The sequence below is a fragment of the Sapajus apella genome, unplaced genomic scaffold (assembly GCF_009761245.1).
Source record: "Sapajus apella isolate SASKATOON/1434 unplaced genomic scaffold, GSC_monkey_1.0 scaffold152, whole genome shotgun sequence".
Lineage (NCBI taxonomy): Eukaryota > Metazoa > Chordata > Mammalia > Primates > Cebidae > Sapajus > Sapajus apella.
In genome coordinates, this window is record NW_022437092.1 from 86,971 (window position 1) to 97,056 (window position 10,086).

Sequence of the window (10,086 nt, forward strand, 5' to 3'; positions counted from 1 at the left end):
GTGTGTGTGTGTGTGTGTGTGTGTGTGTGTGTGTATTTTGGAATGGAGTTTCGCTCTTGTTGCCCAGGCTGGAGTGCAATGGCATGATCTGGCTCACCAAAACCTCCACCTCCCGGGTTCAAGCGATCCTCCTGCCTCACCCTCCTGAGTAGTTGGGATAACTGGCATGCACCACCACGCCCAGCTAATTTTCTATTTTTAGTAGAGATAGGGTTTCTCCATGTTGGTCAGGCTGGTCTCGAACTCCTGACCTCAGGTGATCCAACCACCTCAGCCTCCCAAAGTGCTGGGATTATAAGCGTGAGCCACTGCACCCGGCTGGGTTAATATTTTCTAAGAACAGATATATTTGAGGCTCAGCTTATTCGTTTTGTTTCCTTATTTATCAAATTTAATAGCATACTAAGATTTTCACCTAGAATACTGCTTTCTTTTGTGAATGTGGCTCACCTGAGATTTCTCCCCTGGTTTTTGTATTCCTCTTCAATGTTCCATTCTTTTTGTTTTCCTGAAATGCAGAACCAGAAAAATTATCATAAATTATTAGAAATTACAGAGAAATTATTAGATTCTAGGTCTGTGTGTGACCATGTCTGATTTATTTACAAAAGTACTGCCTTTTCACATTCCACATCTTGGAAAAGCATTGATATCTAAGAAAAAGGGATTCTCTAATTCATTCAAGAACATGATGGAATTATTTCATTTTTACCTATAGAGGCCAGGTTCCTGAAGGTTTCCCACATCACATCTCTGTAGAGTTTTTTCTGTGAAGGATCCAGTAAAGCCCACTCCTCCTGGGTGAAGTTCACAGCCACATCCTCAAAGGTCACTGAGTCCTAAAACATCCCACATATGTGTAAAGAAGAATGAGTGAGACTGACAGCACTGGGCATCTATACTCTAGTCATAAGATATTCATGATCATTCTGTGATCTCCAGAGATTTATTCTATGAATTTGTTGTCGGAACTCTCTCTGGCCACACACTCTCAGAAATTTATCAGCATTATGAACACATGAAAATTATTTCTACACTTTCACTGTAGAAAGATCACTGAGTGATCACCTCAATCATAATGCTTTCCACTGGCAGGATCCAGAGCAAGCTGGAAAAGAGAAGTGCTGTAAAAAAAAAAAAAAAAAAATTCCATTTTAAAACCATCCATTTTTTATGAGAAAAACTCATCTTTCTTCTTATACATCACATCACTCAACATTCCATGAGACAAAGGGTCAAATCTGGGTAATATGTGAATGAATACAAGTACACTGGAGAACTAGAAGCTTCTTCTACTATTCCCATCACTAAACATTAGAATAAGAGGCATATAGAAATCAAACTTGTAACAATATTCAGCTGACCATACTGTCTTGAGATACTCTAGCATATTCAAGGAGGTCAAATCCAGCCAGTTCAGTCAAAATATTTCTTCTGGAGAACTTGACCGGGCATGATGGCTCATGCTTATAAACCTAGCACTTAAGGAGGGCGAGGCGGGCAGACTGCCTGAGCTCAGGAGTTTGAGACCAGCCTGGGCAACATGGTGAAACCTCATCTCAGTGGCTGCTGCCTGTAATCCCAGCACTTTGGGAGGCCGAGGTGGATGGATCACCTGAAGTCAGGAGTTCGAGACCAGCCTGGCTAACATGGTGAAATCCTCTCTCTACTAAAAATACAAAATTAGCTGGGTGTGGTGATGCATGCCTGAAATACTCGGGAGGCTGAGGCAGGAGAATCATGTGAACCTGGGAGACAGAGGCTGCAGTAAGCCGAGATCGCACCGTTGCACTTCAGACTGGGTGACAGAGTGAGACTCCATCTCCCCCCACCAACCAAAAAAAAAAAAAAACATCAAAAAATTAGGTGGGTGTAGTGGTACGAATCTATAATCCCAGCTACCCAGGAAGCTGAGGCCCAAGAATCACTTGAGCCTGGGAGGCAGAGGTTGCAGTGAGCTGAGATCGCGCCACTTCACTCCACCCTGGGTAAGTATTTATTTTCACTTACTTGTGTTAACATTTATCAGAGACTTCTTTCTTTCTGTCCCATTTAATGGAGCTATTAAGTTGCTGGGAAGTTAGAGCTCAGGCATGAGGAAAAAAGCATGACAACTTTAGATCACAAAATCTCTATGCTTCTGAGCCTCAGGGGTACTTCCCACCAATTTTTAGCAAATACATGCACACATCCAGAGATGGCAAAATGCCAAAAGAGCTCTTTCCAGCAGAACCACTACAGTTAACCTTGGGCTTTGCTGACCTTGACAAACAGGTTAGGATTTGCAATTTACAAGAAAGTGCATTACAGCCCACAATGATATAATGAATTTACCCATGATTATAAAATGTATAAAAGATTCTCAGCAGAGGTTTCCTCCAAAAGAATATAAAATGCCCTTTCTCCAATTTAAGAAGGAAGTGATTCCCCTGCCACTCTAGACAAAAAGGGATGATTTAAATTGAACTTCTTTTTAGAAACCATACAAGCAAGGAGATAGAGTCAAAGTTCTGAAAGAAAAAAATCTGTATCAAGTAAAATTATCCTTCAAATGAATGTGTAATACTTTGAGACAAAAACTTAGGGACTCCCTCAGTCACTAGTACACCCACTTTACAAGAAATGCTAAATTCATCAGAAAGAAGTTAAATGACAAAGTTCTGCAATAGAGAAGTCATAAGTGGAAGTAAAATATCATTTTCTCATTCTCGATTAATGTGACAGGTAACAGGTTGTTCACAGTAATAACAGCTACAGCACCTTCAGTAAGCACAGCTTATGGATTAGTGAAATGAGTAACAGCATTGTTATAAGGGAGGGAGGAATTGGGAATACTGTATGATGAGTTACTTGGGCAACCAGTGAAGTGGTCTAAGATTGCTAGCAAGAGGCCTTGAGATAATTGTATACTGCAAACTCAAGGGCAATCATTAAAATAGTTTAAAAAGAAAGTATAATTGATATGTTAAGTGGAAAAAAATGAAATCTGGTAAACAGTCAAAGACAGAAGTCACAGAGAAAATTTAAAATTATGTTATCTATAAGAAAACCACCTAATTATATGTTGTCTACAAGAAACTGTTTCTTTCTTTCTTTCTTTTTTTTTTTTTTTTTTTTTAAGAGATGGAGTCTCACTCTGTCACCCAGGCTGGAGTACACTGGGCATGATCTCGGCTCACTGCAACCTCCTCATCTCAGGTTTACGTGATTCTCCTGCCTCTCAAGTAGCTGGGACTATGAGTGTGTGTCACCACACCCAGCTACTTTTTCTATTTTTTACTAGAGATGAGGTTTCACTATAATAGCTGGCCAGTTGGTCTCAAACTTCTGACCACAGGGATCTGCTCACCTTGGGCTCCCAAAGTGCTGGGATTAACAGGCAAGAGCCACTGTGCCTGGCCAAGAAACACATTTTAAATATAAAGACACAGATGATTAAAAGTAAAGTAATAGAAAATGGCATACCATGTTAACACTAATCAAATAAAGCCTAGCAACACTTTATTAATTTCAAAAAAAGTGGACTTCTGAGCAAGGAACACTTACAAACATAATGTAGGGTATTCCACAATGATAAGGGTTTGATTCCCCCCTCTTTTTTTTTTTTTTTTTTTTCTTGAGATGGAGTCTTGCTCTGTTGCCCAGGATGGAATGCAGTGGTGCAGTCTTGGCTCACTGCAACCTCTGCCTCCCAGATTCAAACAATTCTCCTGCCTCAGCCTCCTGAGTAGCTGGGATTACAGGCATATGCCACCATACCTGGCTAGTCTGCATTTTTAGTAGAGACAAGGTTTCATCATGTTGGCCAGGCTGGTCTGGAACTCCTAACCTCAAGTGATCCACCCATCTCAGCCTCTGAAAGTGCCGAAATTACAGGCATGAGCCAACCTGGCCAAGGGATTAATTCTCTAAGAGGACATAGAGAATCTATGTGTAATCTTTAGCATGTATGTGTATAACAAAAGAACTGCAAAATATACAAGGCAAAATCTGATAGGACTACAAGGAGAAACACATGAATCCATGACTATGGCTGAGATTCCAATACCCTTCTATCAGTAATTAAGAGATCCAGTAGGCAGAAAAAACAGGAAGGATAAGCCGAGAGCAGTGGCTCACTCCTGTAATCCCAGAACTCTGGGAGGCCGAGGTAGGGGGATTGCTTGAAGCCAGGAGTTTGAGACTAGCATGGCCAACATGGTGAAGCCCTGTCTCTATTTAAATTACAAAATTTAGCCAGGTGTGGTGGCACATGCCTGTAATCCCAGCTACTCGGGAAGCTGATGCAGAATCGCTTGAACCCAGGAGGCAGAGGTTGCAGTGAGCACAGATGGCAGCACTGCACTCCAGCCTGGGTGACACAGTGAGACTCTGTCTCAAAAAAAAAAAAAAAAGAAAAAACAGGAAGGACATAGGTGAATTGAATAGCACCAAATAATAGATTTCACTAAAATCCATGGAATACTTCATCCAACTACAGCAGTATACACATAATTCTCAAGTTCACAAAGAACAGTCACCAAGGTAAGATACACTACATTGTGGGACATAAAACACATCTTATCCAGAAGGTCACAGCAGATTAAAAGAAAAAAAAACACCTTAACAAACTTGAAAGAAAAATTACGTAAAATATGCTCTCAGACTAGAATGACATTAATCTAAAAATCAGTAACTAAAAAAACAGTTGAAAAACCTCAAAATACTTGCAGATTAAAGCACACACTTCTGAACGACCCATGGATGAAAGTAGTTTCAAGGGCAATTAAAAACTATTTTCTTTTTACAAAATATTTCCTTTTGTAATTAAAAAAGCAGCCCTCAAAATCTCATAAAACTATTTTATCTAAATGAATGAATGGCTGGGCATAGTGGCTCATGCCTGTAATCCCAGCACTTTGGGAGGCCAAGGTGGGCAGACTGCCTGAGGTCAGGAGTATGAGACCAGTCTGGCCAACATGGTGAAACCCTGTTTCTACTAAAAATACAAAAAGATTAGCCAAGTATGGTGGCATGTGCCTGTAATCTCAGCTACTTGGGAGGCTGAGGCAGGGGAATTGCTTGAACCAGGGAGGTGGAGGTTGCAGTGAGCCGAGATTGTGCCACTGCACTCCAGCCTAGGCGACAGAGCAAGACTTCATCTCAAAAATAAATAAATAATAAATGAATGCAAATACAGCTTATTAAAAACTTTGTATGGACTGGGCGCGGTGGCCATGCCTGTAATCCCAGCACTTTGGGAGGCTGAGGTAGGTGAATCACTTGAGGTCAGGAGTTTGAGACCAGACTGGGCAACATGGCAAAACCCCACCTCTACTAAAAAAACCAAAAAATTAGGCATGCTGGCACATGCCTGCAATCCTAGCTAGTTGGGAGGCTGAAGCATGAGATTCGCTTGAAACTGTGAGGCAGAGGTTGCAGTGAGCCAAGATCACGCCACTACATTCCAGCCTGGGCAACAGAGTAAGACTCTGTGTGTCACACACACACACACACACACACACACACACACACACTCCACTCCACCCCTTTGCGGGATACAGCAAAAGGAGTACATAGAGAACAAGTTATGCTATTGAACATATACAATAGAAAAGAAAAATATATAATCAATTAAGCATGTGCCTTAGGAAATTAGAAAAGGCAAATTAAAACCATAGTAAGCAAAAGAAATTTTTTAAAAAGTGAAACTGTAAGAAATCAATACAAAAAAATCAAAACCAAAAGCCAGCTCTTTGAAAAGATGAATGAAATTGATAAAATGTGGATAAATTTGATAAAAATCAACCAAGCTGAGGAAAACAAAGAGGACAGAAATTATTAACATCACAAATGAAAGGAAGGATAATGAAAATGAGAAAGCATTTGGAAAAGTACAACATCCATTTATGGCAGCAAACTAGGAATAGAGGGAAACTACTTCTTGAGAAAGAACATCTACAAGAAACCTACAGCTGACATCATACTTAATAGTGAAAAATGAGATGCCTTCCAAGTAAGATGAAGAGTAAGGCAAGGGAGTCCCTTCAGCTCAGCATTTCTATTCAACATGGTACTGGCATATAGTGTGGGTTTGTGTCCGAAGCCTGGGGACAACTTACAACCATCTGGCTACCTACAGGGGTCACAAGAAGGGGTTGCTAAAGCCTGTTACATAGTAAAGGAGTCTGACGGCATTAACTGCATGGCAATTTTGAATACAGTCTAGAAGCCTCTGTGGTAGAAATACCCATTCAAGGTGGGCGAACCTGCAAGTCACAGCATAAATGGATTTAATTGAAATTTGCACACAAGGATTATGTTGCCTCCAGAACATCAAAAGATTCTAAAAGATACTGTGATGGTGAGAAAGTCAATAGCTATTTCTTAGCCTGACCAACAAGGTAAAATCTCGTCTCTACTAAAAATACAAAAAAAAATTAGCCAGGTGTGGTGGTGCATGCCTGTAATCCCAGCTACTCAGGAGGCTGAGGCACGAGAAATGCTGGAACCTGGGAGGCAGAGATTGTGGTGAGCCGAGATGCACCACTGCACTCCAGCCTGGGTGACAGTGAGACCCCGTCTCAAAAAAAAAAAAAAAAAAAAGGCAATTTCTTCACTATGTCAGGGAGGATGTGGTCCTCTGCTTATCACATAATTTTCAAGAATTTAGCCAAGGTGTCAGTGCCTCTCTCATTCTAGATGGGGCAATGGCCTTTCCACTTTTTGTAAGCTCTTTTCTTTCAATATTCATATATCCTGGATGAATGTCAAATGACTGTCCCCAGAGAGCAATGACTTTTATGAGACGGAGTCTTGCTCTGTCACCCAAGTTGGAGTGCAGTGGCACAATCTTGGTTCACTGCAATCTCCACCTCCCAGGTTCAAGCAATTCTTGTGCCTCAGCCTCTCAAGTAGCTAAGATTACAGGTGCCCACCACCACACTGGGCTAATTTTTGTATTTTTTTTTTAAGTAGAGACAGGGTTTTGCCATGTTGGCCAGGCTGGTCTCGACTTCCTGACCTCAAGTGATCTTCCTGCCTCAGCCTCCCCATGGTGCTGGGATTACAGGCATGAGCCACGGCACCTGGCCAGCAATGACTTTAATGTAATGCCATGCCTGTGATCCCAGAGGAAGGTAGATAAAATTTAGATCTTGCTGGCAGACTACAAAGCAAGGCTACTGAGGTTCCCTGAAAAGTAACCAGGTAAAGGTGGACCGAATCCCTTCACAGGTGATGGCAAACCACAGCTAAGAGTCTGTTGAAACAGACACTGAAGGCCAGGCACCGCGGCTCATGCCTATAATCCCAGCACTTGGCGAGGCTGAGAGGGGTAGATCACCTGAGGTCAGGAATTCGAGACCAGCCTGGACAACATGGTGAAACCCTGTCTTTACTTTAAAAAATACAAAAATTGGCTGGGCATAGTGGTGGATGTCTGTAATCCCAGCTACTTGGAAGGCCAAGACAGAAGAATTGTTCAAATCCAGCCGGTGGAGGTTTCAGTGACCCGAGATCACACCACTGCACTCCAGCCTGGGTGGCAGAGGAAGACTCTATCTCAAAAAAAAAAAAAAAAAAAAAAAAAAAAAAAGAACAGGCCAGCAGTGGCTCATGTCCGTAATCCCAGCACTTTGGGAGGCTGAGGCAGGAGGACTGCTTGAGCCCAGGAGTTCAAGACCAGCCTGGGCAACATAGTGAGATACCATCTCTTAAAAAAAAAAAAAAAAAAAATTAGCTGAGCTTGGTGGTGCAGCTGTGGTCCCAGCTTCTCAGGAGACTGATGCAGGAGAACTTCCTGAGTCCAGGTGTTGGAGGCTGCAGTGAGTTATGATCGCATCACTGGATTTCAGCCTGGGCAACGGAGATGTCAAAACAAACAAACAGACAATAACAAAAAAAGCAGCACTGGGGACAACTGCCCCTTTACTACAACCATTTTGCATAATGATTTTGTAAAATGGTTGTCAATCCTTTAAGTCCCAGTTCAATTACATTGAGTCATATTAACTAATTTAATTGGGGAGTAAGTTCCATGGGATCCCATTTTGTGAATCTAATTTGTAGGTGCCAAAGACCTAATTTAAATTTATGGCCAGGTACAGTGGCTCATACCTGTAATCCGAGAACACTGGTCACTGTGGAATTTTTTAAGGGATGGGGTGTTGTCCTGTCACCCAGACTGGAGAGCAGTGGCACAGTCACAGCTCCCTGCAGCCTCAACCCCCACGCTCAAACTACCCTCCCACCTCAGCCTCCCAGGTAGCCAGGACTACAGGCGCGTGCCACCATGCCCACCTAATTTTTGTATTTTTTTGTAGACACCAGGTCCCAACATGTTGCCTAAGCTAGTCTTCAACTCCTAGGCTCAAGCAATCCACCCACCTTGGCCTACCAAGGTGCTGGGATTACAAGCATGAGCCACCGCACCTAGCCCTATGGGATATTTTAAGACAATCTGTTCTATAATAAAACCAAGAGTGACTTAGCCAAGACAATAGTTGGATGGCTAAGGAGAGGGACAGGGATTTCTGCTCTATTTATTTTATATTCAGTAACTCCTCTATGATTATCAGCATACCTTCATTAAATTTGGCGGGATACCCAGGTGTAACTATAACATGAGCCTTGTATTCATCCCATGAAGGTTTATCAACTGATGCAGATGTTAAAATTCAGAACCTCCACTGTAGAGGCCAAAAGCCAAGCAGTGCCCTTTTATGATTTTTGTTATGCAAATTCCTTCAATACATTTCCAACTGGGTCAAAATGTGAACTTCTATTTCATCAGTGTTTTTCCTTTTTTTTTTTTTTTTTTTTTCCTTTTTTTGAGATGGAGTCTTGCTGTGTCGCCAGGCTGGTGTGCAGTGGCGCAATCTCGGCTCACTGCAACCTCCACCTCCTGGGTTCAAGCAATTCTTCCGCCTCAGCCTCCCAAGTAGCTGGTACCACAGGCACGTGCCACCACACCCAGCTAATTTTTGTATTTTTAGTAGAGACGGGGTTTCACCATGTTGGCCAGCATGGTCTCAATCTCTTGACCTTGTGATCCGCCCACCTCAACCTCCCAAAGTGCTAGGATTACAGGCGTGACCACCGTGCCCGGCCTGTTTTTTTCTTTTGTTTTTTCCCTTCCCTGTTTCATTTTTTGGTTACTGTATATACTTTGGGAGAGGGTGTGTCCTCTCTAACTTGGTACTAATACTTTTTCTACCACCTCCCCTATGGCAAAGCTTGCTCTACAGGTTAAGAACCCCAGGTTTAAGGCAGGTTTGAACTAACTTCTTTGCTATGCCACAGCTATGCCATGGGTGTTATCCCCCACTAAATCCAAGGTCAAGATCTCTGTTGTGGTAGAGGCACAGGAAGCAGCAGCAATAGCACTTAAGGGTCTTAGGGAAGCTTCTGTTGTTAGAGTGTGGACTCAGCCCATCATCTAATGGCTGCTGTTCCCCCCTCCTCTTCCCTCTCCCTCTTCTTTTTAAAGGACTGCTTTTCCAGGAGCAGCCACATAATGACCAACGTCTGGCCCAGTGTATATAGCTCCCCCCTCCACTCCCACTCTTTACATTTGGGGCAACCCAAACATCAGTCACAACTTCACTGTAAATACACAGGTAGGCTTCTTTCTGTCTCAGGCCGATGCTGCAAGAGAAGCCACTGCCAAGTCTGCGAATCTGCAATGGATGGTCATGTGGAAATGCTCCTGTTTCCTGATCAAGAGGAATAAGCAGACCTATAGCACCAAACCCAGTAACTTAAAGGCCCACAACTTCTGCTACAAGGGGCTGATTCACCGCAAGACTATGGGCATGGAGCCGGTAGCCGACACCAAAGGTGTAGTGTAGTGGTCACCAAGCAGAGATCGGGCCAGCAGAAGTCTGCCACCTCCTACATGCGGACCATCATCAACAAGAATGCTGGCATCACGCTCAGCAGCATCAGACACAAGAACAAGTACCGCCCCAAGCTGCGTATGGCAGCCATTGCAGGGCCAGCGCCATCCTGTGCAGCCAAAAGCCTGTGACAGTGAAGACGCAGACCCGCCCCCCGCCGTCAAAGCAAGAGTCAGCTGGCTCTCTCACCACCCCCCCCACCCCCCCA

General features: G+C 43.1%; 1 pseudogene; it reads left to right on the plus strand.

Moving 5' to 3' along the window:
* The first annotated feature begins 9,500 nt into the window (after positions 1 to 9,500).
* LOC116541598 overlaps positions 9,501 to 10,086 on the plus strand; it is a 6,258-nt pseudogene continuing 5,672 nt past the window's right edge.